Source organism: Poromitra crassiceps (genome assembly GCF_964638095.1).
Source record: "Poromitra crassiceps genome assembly, chromosome: 9".
NCBI classification, from domain to species: domain Eukaryota; kingdom Metazoa; phylum Chordata; class Actinopteri; order Beryciformes; family Melamphaidae; genus Poromitra; species Poromitra crassiceps.
In genome coordinates, this window is record NC_139630.1 from 31,403,369 (window position 1) to 31,425,015 (window position 21,647).

Consider the following 21,647-nt stretch of genomic DNA (forward strand, 5'->3'; position numbering starts at 1 on the left):
ATTGCTGTTTTTGGATGAATCAAGCTATCTTCTCCGGCTCATAACTAAAGAACGGAAAATGGGATCAATAAACTTTTTTTTGCAGATGATAGAATAGAGTCTCATCGTTCTTTGTGCGTGTTCAGTGTTTACATAGTAATATCACACAATATTCTGTGGGCCTCGAGAAATCACTGAAAACGCTCTGAAACTCTGGCACTGGGAGCATCCGTTCTCCAAAAGTGGCTGGCACTCAATGAGTTAAACATTATCTATTTTCCCCAGCTCCGCTTTTGCACAACACTCGTCTTTCTGCTAGGTAGCGTTGCTTCAAAGTTTTCCACTTGCTGCGAAGGTTTTGCCACGGCTTATCGAACCCTTTCTCCCTCATTTTCCTTTCATTTTCCGCTCCTTTTCCAAAGGAGAATATGGGTCACATGACATGCAAATGCGAAAAATGTGTTTCCATTACACTTTTGCGATAAACTGCTATATCGACACGTCCGAAAAACCACCTCATGAGAGCGCAAAAACTTTTTGCGATATTTGGGAGGTTTTTTCTAAATTTACGTGTTTCCATTACCCACTTTCTATTGCGATATTTAGATTTTGCGCATTTCTGAGGGTAATGGAAACACGACTTATAACACCGAATATCTCCAAATAAAGGAGAGAGCCTCTACTTTCATAGAAAGAAAGTTTGTTTCTGCCTCCTTCCGGTCTTTAGTTATCGACACTTGAATGTAGGTAGTGTATGCCGGGTCACACCGGGGGGGCGGCGGCTTCTGGAGCTCGATGTCTGGAGGCATATTTGACGGCTGAAATTTACACGACGTGAGGGTTCACAAAGCGGATTACTAATCTACCTAACGGGAGAAGTTTTGTGTGCGTTAAGCTTAATTTACACCTATTATAAAGTGTCGCTCAGCACATGGTCGCAGACGAAAAAGAAAGTGTCGCTCATGGCGTTGCATTTATACTTCAGTGAACGTTCGCCTCGGTTCAACGGTCACGTGACACTCAAACGCTATAAGTGCAGACAGCCAAGAGAAGAGAGGGAATGGAACGCACGGTGAAACCACCTCGGAGCCAAGATGTAACGTACTTGGCTGCAGCCGCATATAAACAGCCAACACGTTCTCACTCCGAGCACGTAGCATATTGACCCTTTGTCCCGTCCCTTGTGCGTCGCTTGTCACTAACATGGTACCCTTGAGCGACACATGAAACGACTTGGGCTTTCCGACTAAACTCAATGCAAACCCATGGAAGTCATCTTTGATGCTTATGGCAACTGCTCCCATATTAGCCTAACTGCTCCCCCATTAGTCAACTGCTCCCCCATTAGGGAACGAGGGAACGTGGGATTGATACTTTTCTAAGGGAATCAATACCACCTTTTCAGTGTGTGAGTATAGCAGTATCGATACTTTGGTATCGATCTGCCCATACTTACTGACCACGACTCAGAAATAAAACTGTAAACTTTATGACAAATGTCCTTCAGATGCGTGCTGCTCGCGCTCCTGACACTCCGTGTTTTCCAACCAGCCGCTGCCTGCGCCGCAGTGCAATCACAGGCGGGCAGTTCATGGTGTGTGTGTGTGTGTGTGTGTGTGTGTGTGTGTGTGTGTGTGTGTGTGTGTGTGTGTGTGTGTGTGTGTGTGTGTGTGTGTGTGTGTGTGTGTGAGATTTACTAATGAGTTTTGGACCGGGGAGAGTGTTTTCCACCGTCTCATTAATCAGAGCAGAAATGGCTCACTCAGCCTCGGTCAACATCTGTCCAGTCCATTACTCACTCTATTTGAGTCAGCAGGATAACGGGCTACTGATGGTTTGCCTGCTCCACCTGACAGTGACGCCCTGCTTCATTCTTAGCAACAAGAACTTCCACTTTCTCTTCCCCTTGTTTGCTTCACTGCGTGTGTCCTGGTGATCCCTCTTACGTTAAAAAAAAAAAGAAAAACTCTCGTAACGGGACAAGCCCCGTCTTTTATTGTCACACGAACACTACAACACATGCATGCGGCCACAACACACTCATGCTGACGGTGGCCGGTGAAAAGTGTCCTCTGCATTTAACCCATCCAGGCATGTCCTTTCCTCCGGGGGGCAGGCCAGGAGCAGTGGTCGCTTTCTCGTACAGAGCCCAGGGACCAACTTCGGATGTTGTCGTCACTGGTCCGATGACGATGACGATCTGATCTTCTGCATGTTTTTAGTGGGGGGTTATATACGGAGGAACCCCCTGGGGGAGCACGGGGAGAACATGCAAACTCCACACAGAGAGAAAGGCCCTTACGACGAGATACCCCACCTGGGCAGTAGGCACTGAAGATATGGGGGGGAACACAACCACAGCGCCCCAGGCGAGAATCGAACTCAGGACCTTCTGACTGTGAGGCGACAGCTCTACCACTGAGCCACCGTGCCCCCATATAGGTGTCACGGAGATTTCACCAAAGCTTCTTCACCTCTTCTGCTGGGGATATGAACAAACGTGTTTCATATTTAGCCTAGTATGAACAGACAGACAGCATCATGTAACGTTGTGTAGGATACTGCCCATGTCCATACAGTACACAACAAAAACCTATCCAGACCAGACAGAGAATGTCAATGGGGCTAACGTTAATTATTACAATACATAAACTAATGGGACCACACATTTGATGCTAAACTGCTAGTTAGCGCTTGGGTACAAGTGGTTGGCTAACGTTAGTTAGCTCCATCCGTTTAGCTACAACATTCGTAGCTAAATTACGTTATATGTTATATTACCATCATCAGCGAATCCCAGCTGCTGGGTGATCTGAAGCCATATTATCCTTTATTCCGTTCATGTAGTCATCGCGGTGCTTGTCAAATAAAATTGGATGTTGGGAAACCAAATTGATGAGCCGTAAACAAAGGATTTCATTGGTCAAATGTATTTTTCCGCAGACGAAAATCCGCAGACGTCAAGGTCCGTCCGGGGAAAAAAATCCTCTGCACGAATGTTCCGCTGCGGTGTTCAATTACAACTCGTTAAAACATTATTTTGCGAATCTCCGTGGCAATTATTCGCACAAAGATCCACACCGGTGTGAAACGGCCTTTAGACTGAAGGTGTTATGGCCTTTTTACTCGCCACCATAAAGACTTTCAAGAGATATGTCACCTATGGATAATTCTAGGTCTATGTTGAGTCATTCACTTTTGATATAGAATAAATTTAGCAAAGAATAAAAAAGTGCATACATTTACTACACTCAAAAGAAAAATGTAGAGGACTCTCGGCATCCGCTCCCTCCTCCTTGCCATGGCCGGTGTCGTGGATTCCTACTAGGCTGAACCCTATGCCCAATAAGACAAGTGACAGTGTTGCAAGATATAGCCTAAGACGTTTATTAGATCATAACAGATTACAAGTTATTGCAAGGGTGCATGATCACCCATCATGGCTTATGCTAATGAGCTAAGCTAAGCCCCATATACTAGTTCCCTACATCTTATGCAGACAGGGTTAGAATGCTTGCTTGTATCATAAAACAAGAGTTCTTATATATCCAAACAGCCCTCTTAACATGGTGTTCCAATATCTGATTGGCCCCTTCTAATATCTCCTTACCACTGTCATCCACGTGAACCTTGTGGACTTCACTAAACACATTTGTGCCACTGGAAATACCACACATTCACCCTTTTTTTCCCCTCCTTTCAAGAAAACAATAAGAGAATATATACCTATGGTTAACATCTAGACCAAATCATTTTAGAAACATCAAAATAACAAATCAAGTCATTCTTAAACAAATGCGGATGGCGATTGGATATAGAAAATAACAAACACCCATTTTTGAACTGCGCTTCCAAGTATCCAAGTATTTAAACAACCAATCAAACCATCAGTAGCCCGTTATCCGGCTGACTCAAATAGAGTGAGTAATGGACTGGACAGATGTTGACCGAGGCTGAGTGAGCCATTTCTGCTCTGATTAATTATTATTATTTTAATCGACTCCATAATCGATAAATTTGGTTCTCTTCTCTCTATGTATTCCATACTCTCTGGCTTTACACAACATATGGAGATACCTCATTTACTGATGCAATATGTGCCTAATTTTACATTTTGCATATTTGTGTAACATTAGATTAAAAAAAAAGGGCTGCCCCACTTCTGACCACATTCTAGGACAGAAAAAATGAACGTGAAAGTTGGAAAGGTGACACTTGTTGCCAGCGTTGCCAGACGTACGATAATTATCGTATTTGTACGATAATCTCGACCTCTGTACGATGTACGATCAATAATCCCGAAATCCCCCAAATGTACGATAATTTCATCATTTTGTGACACTTAGACGAATCCTACGTCTATCACTCTATCTGTTTATACAATCATCTCTTCAAACAACATATTTGCAGCCAATACGTGCAGGGTGTTTTGTTGTTGTTGCAACGCAGGCTGAGATCACAGTGTTGAAAAATCATGCCAAGTCCAAAAAGTAGCCTGTGATCAGCCGCAGCCTCCCCGACATAGGCGTGCCAAAGGCGCGCCGCGCTGGGGAGGGGGCGTACGATAATTTCACTCCAAAAACGATAATTTTGACCCTCTGGTACGATAATTCAACATTTGCCATCTGGCAACACTGCTTGTTGCAGGCACAGACTCCAGTGTGAATGTGAAGCATACCCCTCCCTGGCCTTCTCCTCAGCTTGCTGGGCGAGATGTCTCTGCTGCTCCTCCTCTTCTAACGCCTCCCTCACACTTTTCATCTCATCGTCTTTCTGCCTGAGTTCTCTGTCCATCTCCTCCATCTGCTGGGTCAGTCTCTCCACTCCCACCTCCAGTTCTCTCCCTCTCTCCTCTGCTCCCTTCAGAGCCTGTTTGGTGCTGAAAGGTAAGACACAAATGTTTGAGGCTTACATTATTGACATACTGTATATTCACACATATTTTAACAAAGGATACCAATGAAAAGTTAATAAAACTGACATTACAGTCCATAGGTCGCGGAACCGCCCGGGCCATCATCTGTTTCGGACGAAGCAGTTGAAAAGGTGCCAGCCTGTAGCTCCCCAGAGCCTGTGGACTCATCCGTCTCAGCAACACGTTCTCACTCCGACCACGTAGCATATTGACGCTTTGTCCCGTCATCTGCAAGACCACTCTCTTCCCCTGTTTTTTTTTCAGGGTGGTCCCCGGTCTTCCCTGTGTAAACCTATAGGTTCAGAATACAGTTCATGGATTGTTACAAGGCATAAAAAATAATCTTTTGCAACGTAATAATAATAATAATGATGATAAAAAATATAGGTTACCTCGAGCTTCCAGGCATATGATGTAGCCACATCAGCGACGCACCAGACCTTGAGGCCGTATCTGCACGGCTTGGAGGGCATGTACTGTCTAAACATGCAGCGCCCCCGGAAGGGCACCATCATGCCGTCAACGCACACCTCCCAGCCCGGGTAGAAGCACATGCCAAGACGGCGGTGCCAGCAGATTATTTATAGAGTATTACGTGACAAATCATGAACATACCTACGTATTATACTATGTGTAGCATGGTAGGAAATTAACTTTTTTTTAACAAGAGCTTTTTTTGCCCCTGTAAAATATTTTGTATTTTAAAATATAATTTTGGATTAATTTTACAACTAAACTATGTAATCATAAAGTTAATCAAAATGCCACGGAAACATTAGGCTAGCTTAGTCAACACAGCAATCCGAGGCTGGCAATGATAAAAAATATAGGTTACCTCGAGCTTCCAGGCATATGATGTAGTAGCCACATCAGCGACGCACCAGACCTTGAGGCCGTATCTGCACGGCTTGGAGGGCATGTACTGTCTAAACATGCAGCGCCCCCGGAAGGGCACCATCATGCCGTCAACGCACACCTCCCAGCCCGGGTAGAAGCACATGCCAAGACGGCGGTGCCAGCAGATTATAGAGTATTACGTGACAAATCATGAACATACCTACGTATTATACTATGTGTAGCATGGTAGGAAATTAACTTTTTTTTAACAAGAGCTTTTTTTGCCCCTGTAAAATATTTTGTATTTTAAAATATAATTTTGGATTAATTTTACAACTAAACTATGTAATCATAAAGTTAATCAAAATGCCACGGAAACATTAGGCTAGCTTAGTCAACACAGCAATCCGAGGCTGGCAATGATAAAAAATATAGGTTACCTCGAGCTTCCAGGCATATGATGTAGTAGCCACATCAGCGACGCACCAGACCTTGAGGCCGTATCTGCACGGCTTGGAGGGCATGTACTGTCTAAACATGCAGCGCCCCCGGAAGGGCACCATCATGCCGTCAACGCACACCTCCCGGCCCGGGTAGAAGCACATGCCAAGACGGCGGTGCCAGCAGTCAACATCATCTAATTGCAGCGCTGGAAGACCCAGGCTACGCCTCTTGACACGGTCTGGCTACGCCTCTTGACGCGGTCTGGCTACGCCTCTGGCCCGAACTCGCCTTGTGAGCTTGTCATCGAATCTGAGGAAAATGGAATATCTGTCAATAAAAGTTATATTCAATAATTTTAAAAATAGACTACTCAAGAAAAGAAAAAACAAACCTCATGTCACTGGATATTTCCTCGAAACGTCTTCTGGACTGTGGCCCTGAATATGGCCCTGCCGGTGCCGTCCACCCAGAGGCTGCGGGTGCACTCATGGGCTGATCTGTACTCCAGCCAGCAGCAAGAGGCCAACATAGGCCAAAATCTCACCTCCATCCACCAGCATCCAGCCGGGGCCTACTGTTACATTACGTCCAGCCCCTTTCTGGTCTCTCTTCCCCTTCCTCCATCCATCCATCCATTCCCTCCACGGGGTTGTTGTTTGCAGTCATTTTGAAGAAGGAGGTGCCTCCTCCACAGAATCCACAGAAAAGAATGTAGAATCCCTACTAAGGATTCATACTAAAAGGATGAAGTAACCCATCAGTGACTGCGCGCACACCGGCTCATCTACAGTACAGTAATCTAACCAGTGGTCAGCGCAAACACATGGGGCCCTATCTTCCCAAAAGCGGTAATGTAGCGTTTGCACGTCAGCAGCACGCAATTACTTTGCGCTAAGAGCTTTGAAAGGGACCTCTTATCCGCTAAAACACTCGCTGCGCTTGATCGCACCATAATCTCCGCGCTGCACAGCGCAGAAACATCATTACGCACGGACGGGCCACCCCAGGACATCAAATTCTGCTGCTAAAATTGGGTAACCAGCAGATTATTCGGTGAGGCAATCAACTATAATTCACTGAGAAACTTTTATCACATTGCAAGGGGGGGTTATGGTAAATTAATTAAATTAATTATAGCCTATTTGCAATAGGCTATTCACCTTCACCTGCTATAACCCGGAGGGTCGTTGGCATCACAGCCGATCTGGCACAAGCCTCGGCACGAGTCGAGTTTTAAGTCCCTGCTCTTTGTACACACCGCCCGTCGCTACTACCGATTGGATGGTTTAGTGACGACCTCGGATCGGCCCCGGACCCCGGCGGAGCGCCGAGAAGACGTTCAAACTTGACTATCTAGAGGAAGTAAAAGTCGTAACAAGGTTTCCTTAGGTGAAGCTGCGGAAGGATCATTACCGGTGTCGCCCCGCGGGGGGTGGCGAGAAGCCTGTTTCGCCGAGGGTCTCGCCCCCCCCTGCACCGGCCTGGCTTGAGGCCGCGTCCGTCCGTCATGTCTCTCTCTCCCCCCTGGGGGAGAGGTTGCGTGGCGGCGGGCGCGCGTTGAACACCCCTGACTCTGGATGGCCGATCCAACCGGACGCTGCAGTCCCTCCCAGGGCACTCGTCCCCGTGGCCTGTCCCGACGTCTCCTGGAGTGGGAGCGGCGGGCTTGACACAGGGCGCCTTGGCCAGGGGCTGTCCGGTGCTACCGGGCGCCATCCGACCTCGGAACCTGAAAACAAGTGCGGCATGGGGAGGCTCTCCACTCCTCTGCCGTGCGCCTCCGGGTGCCCGTCCAACTCGCACTCCCCTTCCGGGGGAGGCGGGGGGCTTAATGCGCTTCCTCCCCGCTCCGTCCCATGAGTGGGGCTTGCGGGTGGAGTCGCCCGGGGGTCGTGTCGTCTTACACAAACCCTTGTCTTTGAGAGTAATAATAATAATAATAATAATAATAATAATAAGCTTTATTTGTATAGCACCTTTCATACATGAAATGCAGCTCAAAGTGCTGGACATGCAAGAAAAAAGACATTTAAAACAGGAGTAATCAGACCATAGCAAAAGAGAATACATTAAAACAAATTTGTAGACATGGAAATAAGTAAACGCAATAAAAATGATAGTATAATTAAAATAGAAGTAAAAAAAAAAAAAAAGATAAAAGGAATAAAAGATAATAAAAATAAGAGAAATAAAAATAAGAATAAAAATAAAATAGACAATTTATAGACATGAAAATAAGTTAACACAATAAAAATAAAAAAAATAGTGGCAAATCACAACAACAAAATGTGACAACTCTTAGCGGTGGATCACTCGGCTCGTGCGTCGATGAAGAACGCAGCTAGCTGCGAGAACTAATGTGAATTGCAGGACACATTGATCATCGACACTTCGAACGCACCTCAATCAATCAATCGGAGACCCCGCGTCTCCGCGGCTGGGGATGTCGCAGGCACTCGCTGCCTTCGTCCCCCTAAGTGCAGACTGGGAAAGCGTGAACGTGGGACGGCCCCCGCCCCCCGCCCCCCGTCCGTACCTTCTCCTTCCCTTGCCGGAGGGCAAGGGGCGCCAGTAAGGCCTGCATGAGTCGGGCGCGGCTGCCAAGTCTCCGCACTGCCCGCGTTACGCGTGCGACCGCCCTATTGGTCGTCTGGAGCTGGTGCTTCAGAGGGTGGCCGCGGCTGGCCCCGGCACGCACACCCGACAACCTGAGCCCGCGAGTGTCTGTTGCGACAGAGCCACACCAACCCCCACTTTGACTACGACCTCAGATCAGACGAGACAACCGCTGAATTTAAGCATATTACTAAGCAGAGGAAAATAAACTAACCAGGATTCCCTCAGTAGCGGCGAGCGAAGAGGCAAGAGCCCAGCGCCGAATCCCCGTCCGACAGACGGACGCGGGAAATGTGGCGTACAGATGACCGCTTGCCCGGAAATCCTGCCTGAAATGTTGTATGAGGTGTTGCGAGAATACATTTAATACCAAATGGAATTGGACAAAACAAAATGTACAAGGAATTCATAAATGTATAGAAAAAGATTTCATTGAATACTATCCATGTGTGCATATTAGTGAATTTTTATTCCTCGTGGGATCAGTATATTTAGGAAACTATAGATGTCTTCAAACATTTAAAAGGACATCCACTGAAACTAAGTCTGTATAAGGGAAACCCACTGAAATCTCAAAGCAGGGACTTTAAAATTAACTTTGAACAGAAAATACAAAACCAAAGTGCCATCAAAGTAATGTTAAATTATAAAGAAATATTGGCTCACACATAGGCATCTTCCCCCTTAATTTAAGGATTAGAAAGGAATGTAAACATTTTCTGAGAAAAATCAAAGGAAGCAAACGCACTTAAGGAAACAATGTACAGTAGTGACAGTAAGATGCTTTGCACAGTAAAACCACACCGAAGGATCCATGCAAATTGTCCATGTAATTACATGACTGTTAAGACAGGTGCCTTGTACTACACAATGACCCCAAAAAAACTGAAGATGGGGCTTGATTGAAAGGACAATTAACTAAGCTTCAAGAAAGACATTTTGATCAAAAACTATTTTCTACTGCGGTGTATCACATCTAAATTTGCAAATTTCTGGAGAATTAACCTGTGACTGTTTTAAAATGAGCTGCAAACAGTACACACATTTGGAAAAGAGCAATTTGCAATGGACCCATCATATTTAAGTACAGTATTAGAATAAAAGGATGTTTAACACTCAGGAGAACAGTTATTGACGAGAAAGCTTCATTTGTGCAGTATGGTTCCCAAACTACTTCTTTCCTCAACCTCAAAAAAATCCTGATCAAACTTACTGTAGATGTTCATTTTGAAAGTTTCTAGACCTCAATATTTAGATGCTTAAAGTTAATCTCTTACCATCTCACAACTTTGTAATACATCACTGTCTGTGATGCAGTAGAAGCAATTTGCAATGTGGTGATACATTTAGACGTTTTCCCAAACTTAGTGGCATTTTTTCTAAACTATTTAAGAACTAGAAACTGAGAAACTAACATCTTCTATACTTTTCAGACATGCTGTGTAACCCTCCACACATCCAACTCCATGAAAGCACGACTTGCTTTTCATTTTATACCAGTGTCGTTAAAACCAACATTTAATGTGATTCGCTCTCCTACCGATATAAAAATGATGCCACTCACTTTGTCCTGAGATAACCGTTTTCTTTGCTAATTTGTTACTTTTTGTTCCAGGCTTCCTGAACCCATATCACACGCAACACACACTATCTAAAGTATAGATTCTATAAATTTTTTGGACCTCACCACTGTTTTGGAGAACCTTGGAAAAATTCCTAAGAACTTATACTGATAAACTCGAACCTCTGCCTGCCAGCCCGGCTAATTCTGTTTACATTTTAAAAACTGCGACAGTTCACACAACTTTAACACGACATGTATTATACATCAAACTCTTGAGCTAATTCTGCTCTCACTCAGAATGTCAAAATATAAGCGATGGGATGTATAGTTTTTGAGATATTAACGTTTGTTTGGCACGACTCATACTATTAACTGCCGCGGGGTTCCGCATTTCTGGGTGGCAAGTGACGTCACGCTGATTCGTCCTATACAGTCCCACGTCTAGCATGGCGTGCAACAGTGCCATGGGCCATCTTCCCCTCTTCCGTCGATAGCTGTACACACACTGTAATAAAGAAAAAGGACAAAAGAAAAAACAAATAAATACTGTATGTGTATTCATGTAGGTTACAAGTTCTTCCTTATGGTCCCCACCAATGCCATCTTCCTCTGCAGCAGCTCCTCTCCCAGCCCGTAGCTGCAAGGGTAAGTAAGCATTTACAACATAAAAAATAAAATAAAGTAAAATAAATGCATAAATACCTGGTAAAGAAATTGTCCGTTGTTACAGTCCCCTGCAGCCCCTCTGTCATCTGCAAGACCACTCTCTTCCCCTGTTTTTTTTTTCAGGGTGGTCCCCGGTCTTCCCTGTGTAAACCTATAGGTTCGGAATACAGTTCATGGATTGTTACAAGGCATAAAAAATAATCTTTTGCAACGTAATAATAATAATAATGATGATAAAAAATATAGGTTACCTCGAGCTTCCAGGCATATGATGTAGCCACATCAGCGACGCACCAGACCTTGAGGCCGTATCTGCACGGCTTGGAGGGCATGTACTGTCTAAACATGCAGCGCCCCCGGAAGGGCACCATCATGCCGTCAACGCACACCTCCCGGCCCGGGTAGAAGCACATGCCAAGACGGCGGTGCCAGCAGTCAACATCATCTAATTGCAGCGCTGGAAGACCCAGGCTACGCCTCTTGACACGGTCTGGCTACGCCTCTTGACGCGGTCTGGCTACGCCTCTGGCCCGAACTCGCCTTGTGAGCTTGTCATCGAATCTGAGGAAAATGGAATATCTGTCAATAAAAGTTATATTCAATAATTTTAAAAATAGACTACTCAAGAAAAGAAAAAACAAACCTCATGTCACTGGATATTTCCTCGAAACGTCTTCTGGACATTGTGGCCCTGAATATGGCCCTGCCGGTGCCGTCCACCCAGAGGCTGCGGGTGCACTCATGGGCTGATCTGTACTCCAGCCAGCAGCAAGAGGCCAACATAGGCCAAAATCTCACCTCCATCCACCAGCATCCAGCCGGGGCCTACTGTTACATTACGTCCAGCCCCTTTCTGGTCTCTCTTCCCCTTCCTCCATTCATCCATCCATTCCCTCCACGGGGTTGTTGTTTGCAGTCATTTTGAAGAAGGAGGTGCCTCCTCCACAGAATCCACAGAAAAGAATGTAGAATCCCTACTAAGGATTCATACTAAAAGGATGAAGTAACCCATCAGTGACTGCGCGCACACCGGCTCATCTACAGTACAGTAATCTAACCAGTGGTCAGCGCAAACACATGGGGCCCTATCTTCCCAAAAGCGGTAATGTAGCGTTTGCACGTCAGCAGCACGCAATTACTTTGCGCTAAGAGCTTTGAAAGGGACATCTTATCCGCTAAAACACTCGCTGCGCTTGATCGCACCATAATCTCCGCGCTGCACAGCGCAGAAACATCATTACGCACGGACGGGCCACCCCAGGACATCAAATTCTGCTGCTAAAATTGGGTAACCAGCAGATTATTCGGTGAGGCAATCAACTATAATTCACTGAGAAACTTTTATCACATTGCAAGGGGGGGTTATGGTAAATTAATTAAATTAATTATAGCCTATTTGCAATAGGCTATTCACCTTCACCTGCTATAACCCGGAGGGTCGTTGGCATCACAGCCGATCTGGCACAAGCCTCGGCACGAGTCGAGTTTTAAGTCCCTGCTCTTTGTACACACCGCCCGTCGCTACTACCGATTGGATGGTTTAGTGACGACCTCGGATCGGCCCCGGACCCCGGCGGAGCGCCGAGAAGACGTTCAAACTTGACTATCTAGAGGAAGTAAAAGTCGTAACAAGGTTTCCTTAGGTGAAGCTGCGGAAGGATCATTACCGGTGTCGCCCCGCGGGGGGTGGCGAGAAGCCTGTCGCCGAGGGTCTCGCCCGGTGCAGGGGGGTAACCCCCTGCATCGGCCTGGCTTGAGGCCGCGTCCGTCCGTCATGTCTCTCTCTCCCCCCTGGGGGAGAGGTTGCGTGGCGGCGGGCGCGCGTTGAACACCCCTGACTCTGGATGGCCGATCCAACCGGACGCTGCGGTCCCTCCCAGGGCACTCGTCCCCGTGGCCTGTCCCGACGTCTCCTGGAGTGGGAGCGGCGGGCTTGACACAGGGCGCCTTGGCCAGGGGCTGTCCGGTGCTACCGGGCGCCATCCGACCTCGGAACCTGAAAACAAGTGCGGCATGGGGAGGCTCTCCACTCCTCTGCCGTGCGCCTCCGGGTGCCCGTCCAACTCGCACTCCCCTTCCGGGGGAGGCGGGGGGCTTAATGCGCTTCCTCCCCGCTCCGTCCCATGAGTGGGGCTTGCGGGTGGAGTCGCCCGGGGGTCGTGTCGTCTTACACAAACCCTTGTCTTTGAGAGTAATAATAATAATAATAATAATAATAATAATAATAATAAGCTTTATTTGTATAGCACCTTTCATACATGAAATGCAGCTCAAAGTGCTGGACATGCAAGAAAAAAGACATTTAAAACAGGAGTAATCAGACCATAGCAAAAGAGAATACATTAAAACAAATTTGTAGACATGGAAATAAGTAAACGCAATAAAAATGATAGTATAATTAAAATAGAAGTAAAAAAAAAAAAAAAAAAAGATAAAAGGAATAAAAGATAATAAAAATAAGAGAAATAAAAATAAGAATAAAAATAAAATAGACAATTTATAGACATGAAAATAAGTTAACACAATAAAAATAAAAAAAATAGTGGCAAATCACAACAACAAAATGTGACAACTCTTAGCGGTGGATCACTCGGCTCGTGCGTCGATGAAGAACGCAGCTAGCTGCGAGAACTAATGTGAATTGCAGGACACATTGATCATCGACACTTCGAACGCACCTCAATCAATCAATCGGAGACCCCGCGTCTCCGCGGCTGGGGATGTCGCAGGCACTCGCTGCCTTCGTCCCCCTAAGTGCAGACTGGGAAAGCGTGAACGTGGGACGGCCCCCGCCCCCCGTCCGTACCTTCTCCTTCCCTTGCCGGAGGGCAAGGTGCACCAGTAAGGCCTGCATGAGTCGGGCGCGGCTGCCAAGTCTCCGCACTGCCCGCGTTACGCGTGCGACCGCCCTATTGGTCGTCTGGAGCTGGTGCTTCAGAGGGTGGCCGCGGCTGGCCCCGGCACGCACACCCGACAACCTGAGCCCGCGAGTGTCTGTTGCGACAGAGCCACACCAACCCCCACTTTGACTACGACCTCAGATCAGACGAGACAACCGCTGAATTTAAGCATATTACTAAGCAGAGGAAAATAAACTAACCAGGATTCCCTCAGTAGCGGCGAGCGAAGAGGCAAGAGCCCAGCGCCGAATCCCCGTCCGACAGACGGACGCGGGAAATGTGGCGTACAGATGACCGCTTGCCCGGAAATCCTGCCTGAAATGTTGTATGAGGTGTTGCGAGAATACATTTAATACCAAATGGAATTGGACAAAACAAAATGTACAAGGAATTCATAAATGTATAGAAAAAGATTTTATTGAATACTATCCATGTGTGCATATTAGTGAATTTTTATTCCTCGTGGGATCAGTATATTTAGGAAACTATAGATGTCTTCAAACATTTAAAAGGACATCCACTGAAACTAAGTCTGTATAAGGGAAACCCACTGAAATCTCAAAGCAGGGACTTTAAAATTAACTTTGAACAGAAAATACAAAACCAAAGTGCCATCAAAGTAATGTTAAATTATAAAGAAATATTGGCTCACACATAGGCATCTTCCCCCTTAATTTAAGGATTAGAATGGAATGTAAACATTTTCTGAGAAAAATCAAAGGAAGCAAACGCACTTAAGGAAACAATGTACAGTAGTGACAGTAAGATGCTTTGCACAGTAAAACCACACCGAAGGATCCATGCAAATTGTCCATGTAATTACATGACTGTTAAGACAGGTGCCTTGTACTACACAATGACCCCAAAAAAACTGAAGATGGGGCTTGATTGAAAGGACAATTAACTAAGCTTCAAGAAAGACATTTTGATCAAAAACTATTTTCTACTGCGGTGTATCACATCTAAATTTGCAAATTTCTGGAGAATTAACCTGTGACTGTTTTGAAATGAGCTGCAAACAGTACACACATTTGGAAAAGAGCAATTTGCAATGGACCCATCATATTTAAGTACAGTATTAGAATAAAAGGATGTTTAACACTCAGGAGAACAGTTATTGACGAGAAAGCTTCATTTGTGCAGTATGGTTCCCAAACTACTCTTCTTTCCTCAACCTCAAAAAAATCCTGATCAAACTTACTGTAGATGTTCATTTTGAAAGTTTCTAGACCTCAATATTTAGATGCTTAAAGTTAATCTCTTACCATCTCACAACTTTGTAATACATCACTGTGATGCAGTAGAAGCAATTTGCAATGTGGTGATACATTTAGACGTTTTCCCAAACTTAGTGGCATTTTTTCTAAACTATTTAAGAACTAGAAACTGAGAAACTAACATCTTCTATACTTTTCAGACATGCTGTGTAACCCTCCACACATCCAACTCCATGAAAGCACGACTTGCTTTTCATTTTATACCAGTGTCGTTAAAACCAACATTTAATGTGATTCGCTCTCCTACCGATATAAAAATGATGCCACTCACTTTGTCCTGAGATAACCGTTTTCTTTGCTAATTTGTTACTTTTTGTTCCAGGCTTCCTGAACCCATATCACACGCAACACACACTATCTAAAGTATAGATTCTATAAATTTTTTGGACCTCACCACTGTTTTGGAGAACCTTGGAAAAATTCCTAAGAACTTATACTGATAAACTCGAACCTCTGCCTGCCAGCCCGGCTAATTCTGTTTACATTTTAAAAACTGCGACAGTTCACACAACTTTAACACGACATGTATTATACATCAAACTCTTGAGCTAATTCTGCTCTCACTCAGAATGTCAAAATATAAGCGATGGGATGTATAGTTTTTGAGATATTAACGTTTGTTTGGCACGACTCATACTATTAACTGCCGCGGGGTTCCGCATTTCTGGGTGGCAAGTGACGTCACGCTGATTCGTCCTATACAGTCCCACGTCTAGCATGGCGTGCAACAGTGCCATGGGCCATCTTCCCCTCTTCCGTCGATAGCTGTACACACACTGTAATAAAGAAAAAGGACAAAAGAAAAAACAAATAAATACTGTATGTGTATTCATGTAGGTTACAAGTTCTTCCTTATGGTCCCCACCAATGCCATCTTCCTCTGCAGCAGCTCCTCTCCCAGCCCGTAGCTGCAAGGGTAAGTAAGCATTTACAACATAAAAAATAAAATAAAGTAAAATAAATGCATAAATACCTGGTAAAGAAATTGTCCGTTGTTACAGTCCCCTGCAGCCCCTCTGTCATCTGCAAGACCACTCTCTTCCCCTGTTTTTTTTTTCAGGGTGGTCCCCGGTCTTCCCTGTGTAAACCTATAGGTTCGGAATACAGTTCATGGATTGTTACAAGGCATAAAAAATAATCTTTTGCAACGTAATAATAATAATAATGATGATAAAAAATATAGGTTACCTCGAGCTTCCAGGCATATGATGTAGCCACATCAGCGACGCACCAGACCTTGAGGCCGTATCTGCACGGCTTGGAGGGCATGTAGGTCCCTATTCTCCCACAGGCCTTCGGCGCTAAAACGGGCCTTAAACGCAAAAAAACGTGCCTTGCGCCTGTTTCGGGAAAATAGCAATAGGCTTTAGGCTGCCAAATGCGCTTTAGGCCGAATGGGCGTGGCGGAGTCCCTGAATGCGCCAAAGTGGGCATGTCGGCGCTAAATACCGGCGTACTCGTATCTTCCAGCCATCTTCCGACCTGGCCTACTTTTAGCGCTTTGCGCTTTTGAAAAGCAGGCCTAAAGCAGGATTCTGTGCACCGGGGACAGGAAAGTGAATGGAGAATACAATATATAGAAAAAAATACTTTAGAATACAATAGAATATAAGATTGCAACCCTTCTCAGGCTTTGGGTGAAGCTGTAATGCAGTTTCATAAATTTAGTTTAGGCTATCATAATAATCCCCATTTATGTGTAATATAGCTCTACGTTTTATTACCCCCCCCCCCCCCCCCGAAATTAGCTAGGCTACTAATATTACTAATATTCCTAATTAATATGTATTATTATTTAATTCAGATAATTGACATTATAGGCATGTACCGTAAAATACCAATTAGAAGCCGACTTCCAAATTGCCGCGGGTCCCATATATAAGCGGGGTCTGGATACATATTTTGTACATAAAAGCAGGTCCCAATTTGACGCCCGGTTAGTTTTTTCAATGTTTTCTTTTTACCTTTGCGACATCCTGTTGAATGCATCTCCCAAACACAATGAAGAAGAAAAATCGGATGAAGAATACGAACAACGAGGAAACGGGAACAACGAGGAAAAAAAACACATGCACGAAACTTGCTGATCAAAATTCGTTTTCCCTCAACATCTGATGATTCTGAAAATTGTGTAGGCATTTCCTGAAGATTTTTATACACTAAAACCGACATCTCTGGTGTAATAATTATTTTGAGAAATGTGCCTATGGTATATTTCCCTGCCAGCGGGCATAGAAGTCCGCTTCTAATTGGTATTTATTTCACCGCTCTTTCACATGTGCGCTACTGAAGAGGGTGCTCCGTGAGTGATGAACAGCAGAGGAGGCAGCGCATGCAACAAATAATCTGCTCACATGATGATCATGTTCTCTCACCTTCAGCGGAGAAAGTTTAGTGGTAAATACCGGTAGGTCACAGTTCAGCTCAAATTTTATTTGATTTCATGTACAGGCCAGAACTGGCATGCAATGTGCTCTGCTGTGCTGAGAGGGAGGCGCGGCTCTCCCCATAGACAAGCAATCGTGTGGGGTGCTGACTGTAGCCAACTCATTAAAATAAATGGTTTAAATAAACAATTTCATACTATTTACAATCTTTGCTGAGCAATATTTTTGTACAAAAATAATTAAAGCAGGTCCCAAACTGCCGCAGGTCCCATATTGACGCGGGGTCTGGCTACATATTTTGTCAATTAACGCCGGGCTAATAATTGGTATTTTACGGTATTTACATGCTTGCAGTATTTTAACTGCAGTTAGATTGCTTTGAGAAGCATAATAATATGGAATAATAGCCTATATATGGAGATAGACAGACCGGATGAAGGGAGGGGGGGGCGGCGGAGCCCTTGGCTTTGTCTGGTTTTACCGGATTTGTCCAGGAATTGGAGCTTAAAAGGCAAGCGTGTGTCTCTTCCCTGCAATTCTCCAATGAGCGGACAATGCATAATTTTACGCTTAAAAGGCGTGGTTATAATGGTTGAGGCTGAGTTTAGCGCCGATACCAAGATATCAAGTGCGCCTTTCCACGCCCACTGCTTTGCGCTGCGGCTGGCGCTCGGCCTAGAAACTGCGCCGCTGCAACGATAGAGCCCGTACTGTCTAAACATGCAGCGCCCCCGGAAGGGCACCATCATGCTGTCAACGCACACCTCCCGGCCCGGGTAGAAGCACATGCCAAGACGGCGGTGCCAGCAGTCAACATCATCTAATTGCAGCGCCTCTTGACACGGTCTGGCTACGCCTCTTGACGCGGTCTGGCTACGCCTCTGGCCCGAACTCGCCTTGTGAGCTTGTCATCGAATCTGAGGAAAATGGAATATCTGTCAATAAAAGTTATATTCAATAATTTTAAAAATAGACTACTCAAGAAAAGAAAAAACAAACCTCATGTCACTGGATATTTCCTCGAAACGTCTTCTGGACATTGTGGCCCTGAATATGGCCCTGCCGGTGCCGTCCACCCAGAGGCTGCGGGTGCACTCATGGGCTGATCTGTACTCCAGCCAGCAGCAAGAGGCCAACATAGGCCAAAATCTCATCTCCATCCACCAGCATCCAGCCGGGGCCTACTGTTACATTACGTCCAGCCCCTTTCTGGTCTCTCTTCCCCTTCCTCCATTCATCCATCCATTCCCTCCACGGGGTTGTTGTTTGCAGTCATTTTGAAGAAGGAGGTGCCTCCTCCACAGAATCCACAGAAAAGAATGTAGAATCCCTACTAAGGATTCATACTAAAAGGATGAAGTAACCCATCAGTGACTGCGCGCACACCGGCTCATCTACAGTACAGTAATCTAACCAGTGGTCAGCGCAAACACATGGGGCCCTATCTTCCCAAAAGCGGTAATGTAGCGTTTGCACGTCAGCAGCACGCAATTACTTTGCGCTAAGAGCTTTGAAAGGGACCTCTTATCCGCTAAAACACTCGCTGCGCTTGATCGCACCATAATCTCCGCGCTGCACAGCGCAGAAACATCATTACGCACGGACGGGCCACCCCAGGACATCAAATTCTGCTGCTAAAATTGGGTAACCAGCAGATTATTCGGTGAGGCAATCAACTATAATTCACTGAGAAACTTTTATCACATTGCAAGGGGGGGTTATGGTAAATTAATTAAATTAATTATAGCCTATTTGCAATAGGCTATTCACCTTCACCTGCTATAACCCGGAGGGTCGTTGGCATCACAGCCGATCTGGCACAAGCCTCGGCACGAGTCGAGTTTTAAGTCCCTGCTCTTGATGGTGGGAGCAGACTGTTGACTGCACTGTTAAGGTCCTTGCACACAGAGTCCGTTTTTTCGTCCGAAATTGACGCACGAAAAAAATAAAAATACGACCTCATTTGTGTCAATCATCATTGACACACCGAGTCCGACAATTACGTCCGTCATTTAAGTTTTCGGACGAGGTTCGATTTTTTTGCGTTTTTCCGCATCCATGAAAAGCGTTTTGAGAGTTGTTTGACCACCCAGAGCCGCCGTAGCTATTCACAATGAAAAATGGCGTCTGAGAAGCTAATTCACTTCGTCTCCCAGCACAAAGCACTTTATGATAAAGGAAGTAAGGAGTACAGAGATGCGGAATTAAAAGACAGAATGTGGCGGGTGATTGCAGACCAGCTTGGAATGCGGGACGGTAGGTATTGATTGCAAAACAATTGATGTATGGAAGATTAGACAGACGTGCTTGTACGCTAGGCAGCTAAGCTAATAATTTGCATTGTTTTGTATAGTTGAGAGAGTGAAACAAATGTGGCGTAACCTGCGAGACACCTATGTCCGCCGCAAGAGAGAGGAACGGGGGACAAGTGGACAGGCGGCTACAAAGAAATCCAAGTGGAAATATATGGAAGTCATGTCCTTTGTGGCGTCTTCCACCACCAAGAGAAGGTAACCTAATTGCACAACAACAATGATGAATAGTTTAGCAGAGTGCAATCTCTGCTACCCGCCCGCACAGTATAATTATTTAAAACAGATACCATGTTACTTTCATTCAACAGGACAGATAGCAATATTCGGGAGGAGGATGACGACGACGACGAGGAGGAGGAGGAGGATGAAGATGAGACCGTGGACGGCACACAGACAGAGAGGGAGAATGGCAGTGTGGAGGCAGAGAGGAAGGACAGTTCAGCCGCATCAGCTAGCCGAGGTGCAAAAAAAAAGAAGCGGACAGAGAGTGGAGACAGCCTGGAGAGATACATGCAGTGGAAGGAAGCAAGAGACGAAACGAGAGAGAGGGAGAGAGAGATGGATCGACAGCAGCGTGAGGCTTCGCAGGACCTGCAGACAGACGAGGTTGCCACCTTCCTCTACAGCTTGGCCCCCAGCATGAGGAAGCTTCCCCCAGAGAAACTATCTTATGTGAAAATGAAGATGCAGGAATTAGTACATGGTGCTGTCTTTGGGGGAGTCACCCCCTTGCCCTTCTATCACCAGTTGGATTCAACCTACTAGGGTCAGCTATTTGGTGACATACTAAAAACAAAAAAAGTAACACATTCTGTTACTATTTGTTATGTTATATTAAAAAAATGTTAATATTTGTTAATATATTTTATTTTTCTACAACGATTTAAATGTTGGATCGCTAAATTTCATTAAGTTATTAATACAAATGTTCTATGTGTATTGTCCGTTCAACAATTTATTATGATTCATGAATTTATTGTAGCACTTTTTTACACTTGTAGCACTTTTTTTACACTGTATTCTTCAGGTTCTGCTCTTCTGACCAGTGTTTTGTATTTATGAATGCAGAATAAACAGGGAACGTTCATTGGTCTTTTGTTCTTTTATTTCATGTAAACATTCATTATTTATAATGTATTTAATTACAGTAGACTAGCCTATACGTGGCAGAACGATCTTTATAGGCTACAGCTATTTAGTCAATGTCACATTTTAACTATTTGTCAGCAAAAACATGCTGTAAAAATAGGCCAGATCATTTTAACAAAGCCACAAGAACATTTTAATTAGGCTATCATTTTTTTCTATAGTCCACGGCGCACACGCTCGTACTGCCATGGTACTTCGCCAGCAGGTGAGACAAAATATTCCTTGCATGTGTCTCGAATCTGCAGAGCCTCTGCAGATGCCCGGTTGCCCCTTGGCCTCTGGATCTCCTGTAGGCATGCAGCATTGCCCTCTTCAGCATCATTAAAGCTGTCATCCTGGGCATGGCCAGCTTCCTCTACGTCGTAGCGTAGGTAGTTGCATAATATGCAGGTTGCTTTTACGATGCTGTCTGCCAGATCGGGGTTCACCTCCATTGGCCTTTTGAAGACTCTGAAACGCTGGGTGAGGATCCCGAATGCATTTTCAGAAATGCGTCGCGCTCTTGACAGGCGGAGGTTGAAGATCCGCTTCTCCTCATCAAGACCTCTTCCAGGGTAGGGTCGGAGGAGGTATGGCTTCATCGGAAAAGCCTCATCTG